We start from the raw sequence: 12,523 nt of genomic DNA on the forward strand, positions 1-12,523 counted from the left end.
TGTGTATTGTGCTGTAGGATATCGAAGATATTTCGGACGGATGCGGCGCCAAGTTCAACGCTGTCATTGTTTCGCCCAAGTTCGAGGGGAAGGCACTCTTGGAAAGACACAGGTAAGCATGTTAAAGTTTAAATCAAACGAGGATAATAAATACTGCAGTGCTTGTGGCAGCACTCCAAGTTGGACATTCTACAGAAACCAGTCTTGTTGGGAAACACTTGAAGTTAGACAAATTAAAAAAAGTCGCCGACCAATAAAATTAACCAAACTCCGAAGCCTTTATTCTGAACTTGGTAAACTACTCTGTTAGCAATGCATGGATTCCACAAGAATGGAAGATCGCCAAAATCATTCCGTTACTTAAAAAGCAAGGGGCAGGGTACACCATCGACAACATCGGACCAATTGCGTTGACATCAAACATAGTGAAGCTTATTGAAAGAGTGCTTCTCGGACACATATTGGAGTTTATTGTCGGAAATCAATTGTTGAGTCCTTGCCAAATTGGATTTCGATCTGGCTATTCGATATGGCACGCGCATGTAGACCTTGAAAGTCGAATTAACATCGCCAGACAGAAAAAGCAGTACGCGGCTTTAGTTACATTAGATATATGTAAAGCCTATGACAGCATTGAACACACAATTTTAACAAATCGGTTACCGAGCCATTGTTTTCCAGGCTATATTGTAGCATGGGTGCATGAATTTTTAAAAGCCAGGGAATTCTATTGTTTTAGAAGCGGCTATTCTTCTAGAAAACATAAGCATACAAGAGGTGTGCCTCAGGGATCGGTACTCTCACCAGTATTATTCAATATTTTAATGAGCACAATCCCCGTTCACCCAGTCAGTACCTACGTTTATGCTGACGACATTGCCTTTTTTGGTATGGCTAGTGACATATACTCTCTTTACGAAATTTTACAGTCGTATCTAAGGGAACTGGAACACTGGCTGGATAGCTTACACTTAAACCTGAATGCTAATAAATGTGCTATACTTGTTTTTCCAGTTAAAGACCCAGTATACATATCGCTGAACTACCATCTCGAAGATATTCCACAAGTAGAGTCACTAAAGTACCTTGGAGTTATTTACAACGGAAATCTTAACTGGCGGCCACATATTGAATATATTGCAACAAAAGGAGCTCGTACAATGGGCATTTTGCGCAAGTTAAGCAATCAAAGAACAGGTATGCGCAGAAAATCCCTCTTGATGGTATATAAAATGTACGTTCGTCCAGTGTTAGAATTTGGATGTGTTTTATTCTCAGGTGTTCCATCATACAAGCTTTGGCCGCTAGTTTTGTTAGAACGAGAGGCACTACGTCTGTGCTTAGGCCTTCCAAAATACGTTGCAAATGCCGTATTATACATGGAAGCAAGAATCCCACCCATATTATGCCGATTTCACCTTCTGACTGTTCAGACCTTCTTAAGACTATATGCATCACCATTAAACCGTCCTCAAATTATTTTCATCTCCGATCCAGAATTATTTTTTCCTGTTCATTGGCCCAGGTTTCATAGACCACAGATTATATTTGTGCAACATTACTTGACCCACTAAATGTACAAATTCGTGATGTGCTTCCTAATAATACGCATTCAAATTACCCAGAGATCAGGTTCGACGACATTTTCCCGAACCACGCGAAACTACTCCCTTACGGCATCTTAAACGCCATGTTGCAAGACCACCTAAGCACCCTAGAAACAAACATCATCATTGCAACAGATGCCTCACAGTGCGAGGAAAAAGCTGGCGTTGGAATATTTTGTCCTGCGCTCGACTGGTCTTTTTCTTTAAGATTGCCTGATTTTGTGTCTATTTTTCTAGCCGAGTTGTTAGCAGTAATCCTAGCTTTACGTAAATTAGACCCAATGATTACAACGGCTGCTATTCTTACTGACTCCCTTTCTGTTTGCTCTTGCCTTACCGCTACTAAGGAGTCACCCATGTTAAATCTCTTCCACTTACTAGTTCCTGCCCATGTGCTATGTATTCATTTGATTTGGGTGCCTGGTCATAAAGGTTTGTTTTTTAATGAAACTGCCGATTCACTGGCACATGCATCACTAGCCGGCCCTATTCTTCCTATTCTACCAGTGACAGCACAGATCACGGCGGCAAGATTTCGGATGAGGTCAATTAGATCAGCCTTATCAAACCCACATTTGACAGCTTCTCCAGAGTATAAACACCTGGCATTTCCCTGGCATAGCGATTCTTGTTATACAAAGATGCTTGAGGTCTGCCTCACCAAATTACGCTGCCGCATTCCCTCCCTAAATTTCTATTTACACAGGTCGGGTTTGGTTCCCTCTCCCCTTCGTTCTTTTTGTGAGGAGGAGGAGACGATACAGCACTATCTTCTATCTTGTCGCCGCTTTGCTGCGTTAGGAAAAGATTGTTGGAGATGCCATTTAGAAGAATTGGCCTGGACTTGACAGAACCTGCAATTCTTTCGTTCGGGGCGTCCACTTTGGGTTTCAGCCACAGGGATGCATGCTTCGCTGTCCAAACATTCCTTACAGAATCTAAACGAATGCCCTGCTAAATTCTATTTTTTATTATTACTTTTAAATTAATTATTTCTCATTCAACAGCACCTTCCTGATTTTATTTTAGCCGGTTATTCAACCCTATTCAATGCTATTCCCATAGATAATAGGAAAATTATGCTATAAATTATTTTGGAATAATCCATCCATTTCTTGGCCAATCCCCCATCGTGGGTAGGAGCCACACGTGCCACAGGCTACAACAACAACAACAACAGCCTTTATATTTGGCTTGCGTTCCTGGCGGTAGTTCCTTCGGTAGGCGACCTTGCATAGGCCCTGCATTGGGACCCAACCTTCCCCACACGTAGTTATTAATGCTTCAAGAGCGTGGCGGGTTCTACCAGAACCACCTAGAGTCTAGGTGGTTCTGGTTCTACAGCATTTGCACAGGAGCACACCTGTGAGCACTACGCATGCAAGACCGCTCTGTTCACCATACAATCCAATGTTTTTGAGGTGGCAGCGCACAAACTAAAACAAAGCTAAATGATCTGCAGGTGATTTTAACAAAATAAGTGAAACACCATCACCTTTTATTATTTGCAGAAGCAATGCAACTGTACTGCAAGTACGCAAATGGTAAAATTTGTAGAGAGAAAGTCTTGTAGGCATGTTTTATGTTTCATAAGCTTCATTTAAGCGGCACTGCCAGATCCAGCAATAAGCGAGTTCCTACGAAGAGCCTGGTATATATTTAATACGGCAGCAACTATCAAAAGAAACTAAAGATCATCTACAAGTCTGCGTGAAAACTTTCTGTATGCATAGCAGTGCCAGACCACACCAAGTAGAGGAAGCACTTTTGGTACTGCAAGCTGCACATATGTGATACCACACATAATCGCATATGTTGAGGCAAGTGTGTTCATGTACCAGTGTCATAAGTGCAGCCAGAACAAAATGAGTTTTGTGAGAAAGCAAAGAAAGGAAAAACAAGAGATGTGTGCTTGTGGTTCTGTGCTCACGGCTATGACATTGGCACAGTTCCATTTGAATGTGAGGTTTAGGACCAAAAAATGCTGGAAAACTGTTGAGCTATTCAGTGCTGCAAATTCTTGTTTGCATTTTATTCTGGCTTGACACTACAACTTTGAAGCATGGCTAGGCATGCTCATTTCTTTGAATAGCTAAAAAGAAGAAGAAAACAGTCAATGCCTTTCACTTGTCCGTTTTCACACACTTCACTTGGAGACCATAAACTGATTTGCCCATTTTTTTCTCCTAATGTGAACTACCCCATTTACTCTTAATCCACACTGCTGTCTTCCCGTCTCTTAACACTATGCCTTACATTTTTTTGTTTCATTGCTCCTTGTGCGGTCCTCAATTGTGGCGTTGCAGCACAGGAAAATTATAAAGTAGACAGGCATCATGTGTAGTCTAGTTCAAGATAGCCAGATACATCCATTAGATGTGCATAATATGTGCAGAATTGAACATTCAGTATGTCCATTAGACATCCAGATTTATCCAGAAAATATTGTATGGATGTACTATGGATAATCGCAAATGCATCCAGAACATATAAGTGGTACGTTGTGGGTGGGGATGTCAGGGCTGGATATATGCAACATCTAACAGACGTTCACAACAGCCAGTAGATATTTATTATATCTAATGGATATCCATATTAACCACACTTTCATCCACAGGACATCCATTATACTACATATGACTGTATCTACAACATGTGATATATATCCACTGGATGTGCCTTGTACTATTTTAGACTGTTTCTTTTATTCGTCATGCATGCATGCACTCGGCCTCTTCAATTTGTTGTCCTAGACTGCTTGAGACACTACTACAGCCAGTGATTATTGGTGTATGCAGCTTCTTGGACAGTCCTGGACTGTTTGGGACAACAAATCAAACTGCCACTGTTACTAAGCGAAGAAGAACTCTGTTGTCACCACCAGCATTTTTATTGTGAAACTTCTTATTGGTATCAACCGTTTGACAAGTACATAATGATGTACACAATATTTGCAATGAAATACAATGGCAGACTGTAGCTGTCTCATGAAAATAAAGTGAACAGTAAAAATACAACATAATGCCATCTCTTGGTTTCTGAAAGGCACAATGAGCACTTAACGCACGAACCAATACAAAAATACCACACATGCATAACAGCTAAGCATAAACATACTAAAGGATAAATAAAATGAGACAGTAAAAGCAACGCTTGCAGAGGAACACTTCTCACAGCGCAGTGTTAGTTGCATTCTCTCCAGTAAAATAAAGTACAAATGGCACATTATGAGACTTAATTCTCATGAACAAAAACAAAAGCAGAGTTCACATATGGAAACATCAAAGCACTATTTGACTAGCCTTGTATTCAGCAAAAGAAAAAAGAATAGAGGCAACGTAGTGAAACAAAGGAGAGCAACAGCTGAAGGCACGAAAGAGCAATATACCCTATAGGAAAAACAATCTGAAAACCATGAATACGTTAGCACAATGATAAATTCTGTAAGAGAAGCAGGCAACCCCCTGCAGCAAAAGGGTGCCAGATTAGCTTCTCTATAAAGGAGAAAAATTCAGAACACAGCTGCTGCATAAAAAAAAAAGTAGTTTTAACATATTGTTCTCACTCTTAGAAATGAAGGCTGTTATAACGAGGAAGTCATTTTCCTCGAATAAGTAAGCATGCAGTATAAGTACAAAAATGGTATGCTCAATAAATTATTCGAGTAGAATAACTATACCATGTTTTTATGCGATTAAGACTACAGCCAATTCGTGTGTAGATTCATGGATCATAAGGAATGTCAATGTAGTAGCAGTTAGTGGTTACCTGGTACCAGAGCACACTCAGCATGCACTAGTCAACCAAATGCAGTGGTACCAGGCCACACCATGCTGCTGAGAGTGCCGAGCCACTTGTAGCCGTATCAAATCAGCCCTTTCCTTTTAAACCGTCTCACTGCTTTCCGTACACTCAGCCTGACATCAGGTAACAGGATTCTATGTTTGTCACATTTTCTTTAAAACATACAGAACTACTTAAAATGCAGTCAGGTGCCACGAAAGGCCAAAGCATGGTTTTGGCACGTAACCCCCCCCCCCCCCCCTTTTTTTTAAGGCCAAAGCATTGATTCAGCTGATGCTGGAGACAAGCTGCTACGTCTACATATCTGTAGCGTTATCTGGTTGGTGTTTATACACTGGGCTCAACATAGCAGCAGTGGCTAATTTCACTGGCCCCCGCAGCAGTACTACCAAGGAAACATGTTGCAGTGAGTGCTCATCTTAAGGTTGCCACTTCAAAGGTAACATTATTTTTGGGCGCTGAAGATAGTGAGGTCTAGCCTTGTAGTCATTACCATGACTACAAGTTAGACCGCTACAAGTTTCAAAAGAGGAAGAAAACTTGTCAGCACTCCTAAAGGCACACGGTACGATACCATGTGGTGCTGGAGGACGAACCGTACTTGGAAGATCACTCTCTTGCTGGCTGGCTTGAGCATCCTAAACCTGAAAAAGAGGACAATCTTTACAACTATGCAAACACATTGCTTATTACTTACCCTGCATTCAGATATTCACCCTTACTTGAAGCCCATGCTTGACTGACACTATAACGACAGGTGCGAACGTGCCCAAGACACTCACCACTCACTGTCTCTCCTTGGGCACGTTCGTGTCGGGCTTTACCTCAACCAAATCAAGCATGGGCTTCAAGTTAAGGCACATTTCTGAATGTGTGGGTAAGACATACAAGGTAGCTTAAGACGCCTAAAGTAACCGGTTTTCTTTCAACTTCTCTAAATTCCGTGATTAGGTCAAAATCCCAGAGTATAAATCCACACCTATAGAATCCTTATCATGGAGGCAGATCTAAGGCATCTGCTTAAATAGTACCACTGACAATAAAATTTGTCCTTGCAAGCAGTAGAGCACAGCAAAGCTTTGCATAATGTGCAAAAAGATTGTCTGTTCAAGAACATGTGAAAGTACATGGCTTGTGCCTACAAATAATACAAGCACATAATACTGCACGCTATACACAGGAGCTATGTAAACGTACAGAGGAGCAACGAAGCGTGCAAAATATCACATAGCTTTACAGACAGCCCTTATTACAAAATACTTCCACCGGCAGACAGAACAAGAGCAGTGCATGAATGGTGACTGCCTCACAACATCGAGCACCCCTATCGAAAACGTGTGCCAGAACCACTGAAACCATCGTGCCATTATGCACAAAACCTGCGGACTGTGAGAAGCACGTACAGTACAAGAAAAACCAGGACGAGTATGAGAAGCTGAACTCAAACACGGTACAAAGGGAGACAAGAATGTCGCTTCTCTATCGCCATTTGTTTCAAGTTGCAGTTCAGCTGTTCAAACTAGTCTTAGCTATGTACCAATTGGCTCAGTTTAATACTATTCTGAGAAGAAACACCACTGACATGCCTTGAAAGGTACTGCCAAAACCGCTGGGCGTTTGTGTTGTACATCAGCTCTTCTGGCCCATGCTAAGCACTCATTACCAGCATAAAAGAGAAGAAAGTACAAAAACAAACCACCGACATAACTCGAAAACCATGTGCTTGCTGACGGCCGGACACCACTGCAGACATGGCGACAATAAGAAATGAAGTATCACAGCATCAGCACCGCAACCTAAAAGTGGTTCGTTGTGAGAACGGAAAGGTTGGCGCTATCTTGCTATCTTCTACAGCCTTTCAGGGAGTACAGCATAGAGCAGCATGGTTCAGCCATAGAGAAAGCTCAGCGCCAGCACTGGATCACAAGCTCACACTTTCCTACACATGCCTGCATATGCTTGCTTGCTGCACCATGGCAGTGGCTGCACTTATGGTGACGTATGATAGGCACGTGACTGTGAGAATAATTGATAATTGGACAATAATGCTGTGTAATATCTCTTTAAATCATTAAACTTTTCTGATGTCCTTAAACACCATTTTTCATTTAGTGCAAAATTTGTGGCATGCTTCCGGCTCCTTGCTTTCGACGCACATGGCCTCAAAGATTGAGTGTCAAGTGTTGGAGGCCAGGCAGTAACTTCTACTCTGGAAGTTTGCCAGTTTACAAAACTTTAGTGGTGCTCAGCAAAAGTAGAGTGCCTTGGTATAATTTTCATGCAGTTTTTTCTACTATATATATCAGCTCATTCCTATACATACTGTACCTTGTTTAAATTACTTTTCCAAAGTCGGAAATAAAGAAGTCATTAATTGCAAAAAAGGGGGGGAGTGCGTCTATGGACATCTATTACATGTTCACTGATGATACCGTGCGATCGTCACATTCTACAGGCTCCAACTGCACAGCATCGTCCACGTCAAAATCGTTGAAGCGCACATAAACAATGCGAAAGCTTTGGGAGGCCTACAATGCACGTCTAAAGTACAAACATTATGGACCATGGACATCTAAAACCTTGTGCAATGTACGTCTGAAGTGCTGTTTTTAGAGACGTTCCATGGACATCCAAAATTTTGTCTGCTGTATGTCTGATGAACAAACTGAATGGATGTTCATTGGACATACAAAACTTTGATGCCATTGTACGTCCCTTAGATGTATGTGCATGCAAAGGCTGTCCATAGGGCATCCCATTTCTTGCTGGATGTTTGGATCATTCCGGTACATCTATTGGATGTTTGTGGCTATCTGGGGTGTGTCATCTTGAAGCACAGTCAGCTGGCATTAGCAGCACTGGTACAAAACTAAAGCAGCTGCAACAGTGTGTGGCCAACGGAATCACCCTATAAACAACCAGAAATAATGTGCCATTCCCCCCCCTTGTGTTGAACATTTTACACCAACGGTTTGGTCTTGGAAAGTTTGACTGTTGCCATTGTTATACAATCTCAATCCATAGTCATCAAGTTTAAGACTTAACACATAACATAATCTACAGGTTCCGAACTGGCCGCTCTTTGTGCTGCTGTCGAATACAATGAAAAAGAACCGCCTAGCAAATGGGCAATACTTTGTGATTCGGAAGCAGCCCTCTAAAGCTTGTGAGGTTTACGACTTGGTAATTAACAACAGCTGGTGTCCCAAATCAATGAAATTTGCCACTGCACTTCTGAACGACATATAATCTTTCAATGGCTGCTGGGACATGGTGGCATTGTTGGTAATCACCTCGCCGATGACGCTGCCCAACGTGCCCAGGCTGGAGCACCAACACTGCTTATACTTTTATCAAGAGTAGAAGCTGCAAGAGAGCTTCGCAGTCTTGCCCGTACCTTCACGTTCAGTTACTGGCGTACACCGCAGAACTCTGTCATTTATACAGCCTCAACCCATCACTGAAACAAATTACCAGCAAACCTTTCATGACGTGATGCAACACTGCTCTGTCATCTCTGGGTAGGAGTAGCATTCACTAACTCCTACAACTATCGTATTGGAATGGCAGACTCACCGATGTGCGCGAAGTGCAAGTGTGAAGAGACCATCAGTCATCTTCTGTGCCACTGTTCTCGCTTCGATAACCAAAGTCAGGCTCTCCAGTGTGCCTTGAATAGACTGGACAATAGGCCATTCAGAGAAGCAAGGGTCTAGAGAGCCTGTCCTCACAGTTCATTAGCCCAGAAAGCCATTCGAGCACTTCTTCAGTACCTGAAGGCAACAGACTTGAGTGTCCAACTGTAGACATCCTACACCTAAGGTGTCTACTCTTTCACTCCCCGTTGCCACATGTAGGGTAGCAAACTGAACTGTCTGGTTAACCTCCCTGCCTTTCCTTCCTCCCTTTTCTCTCTCCTCACTTCACTCAGTGCACTCTTACAACTACGCCTTTCTTTTCTTCTTTTTTTTTTTTCAGAATGGTCAACACTGTCCTCAGTGAAGAGTTGAAAGTCATTCATGCCTTCTCACAGAAAACCATGGCACCTGCACAGTGGGAAGAGAAATGTAAAGCAGAGAAATCTAAGGGATAACTATTAATAATGGCATAATTAGATGTGCTTTTTCTGCATGCATGCATGCATGTACATTTTTGCGTTGCATATGCTACAACTTGCAACATGTTTAATAAAGCAGCAAATTTCTATTCTCTTATGTGACGTCTTAAAATTGTTCTTCCTACTACGCAAGAAGCGCAGCGACTTTTTACTTGTACACGCAGCAACACAATTTTTCTGGCGATACCAATGCGGAGACATATATATGAAAACAAGTTTATTTATTTATTTATTTATTTATTTATTTACGATACCTCAAAAGCCTCAGTGAAGGGGTTTTTCATGAGGGGTGGGCTGTTTACTTATGTGTTAAATGTTATAAAATTTTTCGATTGCTGTCTTGAAGTCGGTGCTACTGGAGAGGAGCGCAACATCAGAGTGAAGGTCAATCCAATCTCGTGATGTTTTGACAAAAAATGAAAGGTGCGTAGTGGTTCGAGCAGATCACGGCTATACAGCTTTTTCGTGATTGGTGCAACCTGAATGACAGTGTGCTGGGTTTGATGGCAGAAGTACAGGCCGACGTGTGATAAAGCTTGAAGAATAGGCACAGACGTTCTATTCTGTGGCATGATGAAAGACTTCAAAGGTTTGCACAAGATTTTAGTTCGGCAACACTAGAATGATACGAGTGTTCCAATAAAATTAATCTGGCTGCACGGTTTTGTACAGATTCTAGCATTTTATTAAGGTTACCTTGGTGAGGGTCCCAAACGGTGCGTGCATATACAAGTTTTGGTTTTATTAATGTCTGATAGGTGAGAAGTCGGACACAAGGAGGTGCTAGATAAACGTTACGACAGAGACAACCAAGAATGTGGTTAGCTTCATTAGTAACATGCATTATGTGAAGGGACCACGTTAAATCTGACGACAAATTAAGATCTAGGTACTTGTATGCACTTACATATGAAATTTCAGAGTTATAGATCACATAATTTGGCGGTGGGTAATATTGCCAGCGATGAAATTAAAGTAATGTTTTATTCGTGTTTAATGACATGAGCCACTTGTAGAACAAGATTTCGATTCGATGAAGATTAGACTGAAGTGAGTGAACGTCGGACAGGTTGTTAATTTGATGATATAGGACGCAGTCGTCTGCGAAGAGTCTGATGTTAGAAGAAATGTTACTCTGTAAATCGATATATACTAGAAATAATGGTGGGCCTAGGTCCATGCCCTGAGGCATGTCCGAGATGACAGGACGGTAGGCAGAAGACTGATTATTGGCATGCACGAATTGCTGGTGGTTAGGAAGTCACAAATGAAGTAAAGCATGTTAGAAGAATGATCCGTTTGTCATGTCAGCTCAGAGATTGGCTGTAACAATCCAAATGTTAAAGGGACACTAAAGTGAAAAGTGATTTCTTCTGCATCAGTAAATCACCGTTCTACAACACCAAAAACACCACTCTTACAACGATAAGACGTTTGGTAAGCCATAAAAAGCGCAAGAACGAAATGCGGGTGGCGACGCCTACTTGAGTTCCCGCACCTGGGGGGTGTGACGTCTTGGATTTTGATGGCATCTTCTAGGACCTACTAATTATATATAGCGGTACAGATTGACTACACTGTGTTCTAAAGGAACCAAATATTAAACATGCCAAGTTTCGGGAACCTTTAATAACATGCCAAGTTTCGGGAACCTTTATTCAGCCAACACGGCCCAAATGCGCAAACAAACTTTGGAATCCCTGACGTCACGCTGACGTACCGGCGCTGGCGTTTCGGCGCGAAATTCAAATACTGATACTTGGACCTTCATTTTCTCATCTAATATTCAAACTATTTTCTTGAAATGACTGCCTGCAGGTTTCTCAAACAATGCTTTATTAGTCTAAACTGATTTATTGTTTCCCTTTAGTGTCCCTTTAAGCATGAATTGAGGAAGCCACTTTCACTGTTATGTTTTGATGCTGTTTGAGCTATATTAGAAAAATTAAAGTCGCCGAGTAAGATTAACAGAGTGTTATGATATGCTGTCACAACGGGACGAAAAGCGTTGTGAAAATGACTAACAAAGGTGGCATGTGCGTCCGGTGGGCGGTAACACGGGCTGGTTATAATGGGTGGGTTAGACATGTGGCAACATACAAATAACATTTCTAAGGGGGAGAAAACGTCGATGGTGGAGCACATAAGGCTGTTGTGAGCGGCTATTAACATGCCACCGCAACGTTTGTTTTGTTGAGTCGGTCATGACGGAAGATATGGAAACCAGGTAAACAAGAACCCAAACCAGTATCGGGGATTGACTAATTCAGCCAAGTCTTGGTTAAAATTCTAAGGTTACAATCGGTTGTTTCGGCTATGTGTGAAAAAGAATCGCACTTTGGCAAGATACTTCTGATATTGGTATAAACTAGTGATGAAGCAGTACGTGTAAGGTTCTTGTCAGAAGATCTAGCATAAGGCAATAACTATCACAGCTGTGCAATGACTTTCTGTTCAATTGGATCAAGAACATAGGTTGTATTTGCAATCATTAGTTTGTTGTAATGAAGCTTGAGCAGCTTTTGCCGTGTTTTTCCAAATTCAAATAGTTTTTTTGCATGCAAGTCGGGTGTTTAGTGAGAAATCTGTGGCGATACTATGGTCAGTGCCCCTCAGTTGCACACTTCACAAGATGCGCTCTTTGTCTTTAAAGTGAGCTAACCGGATGATGATTGGCCTATTTTTGTTTGTTTGGAAGTAGCCAATACTGTGGGCGCGCTCAATGTCTCTTAACTCCAACTTAATGCTAAGCTTTGAGCTGCAAAGGTTGAGCATCAGTTTTTTTCAATTGCTGCCATGTTTTGCGTTCACTGTCCTTCAAACCGATAAATACAAGTTGAGTGCCTAGCTGGGTCTTCGGAGTTGCCCATTGTGGTGGCCAAATTAGTGACCTGCTTGGTGCTCTGCTCAGCTAGAGCTTCTACTTTGGCAACATGCTGTTTGATAGACACGACTGCTGAACAAACACCCTCGATTTCACCTAGTCGTTTTTTGA

The sequence above is a fragment of the Dermacentor albipictus genome, chromosome 2, assembly GCF_038994185.2.
Source record: "Dermacentor albipictus isolate Rhodes 1998 colony chromosome 2, USDA_Dalb.pri_finalv2, whole genome shotgun sequence".
NCBI classification, from domain to species: Eukaryota; Metazoa; Arthropoda; class Arachnida; order Ixodida; family Ixodidae; genus Dermacentor; species Dermacentor albipictus.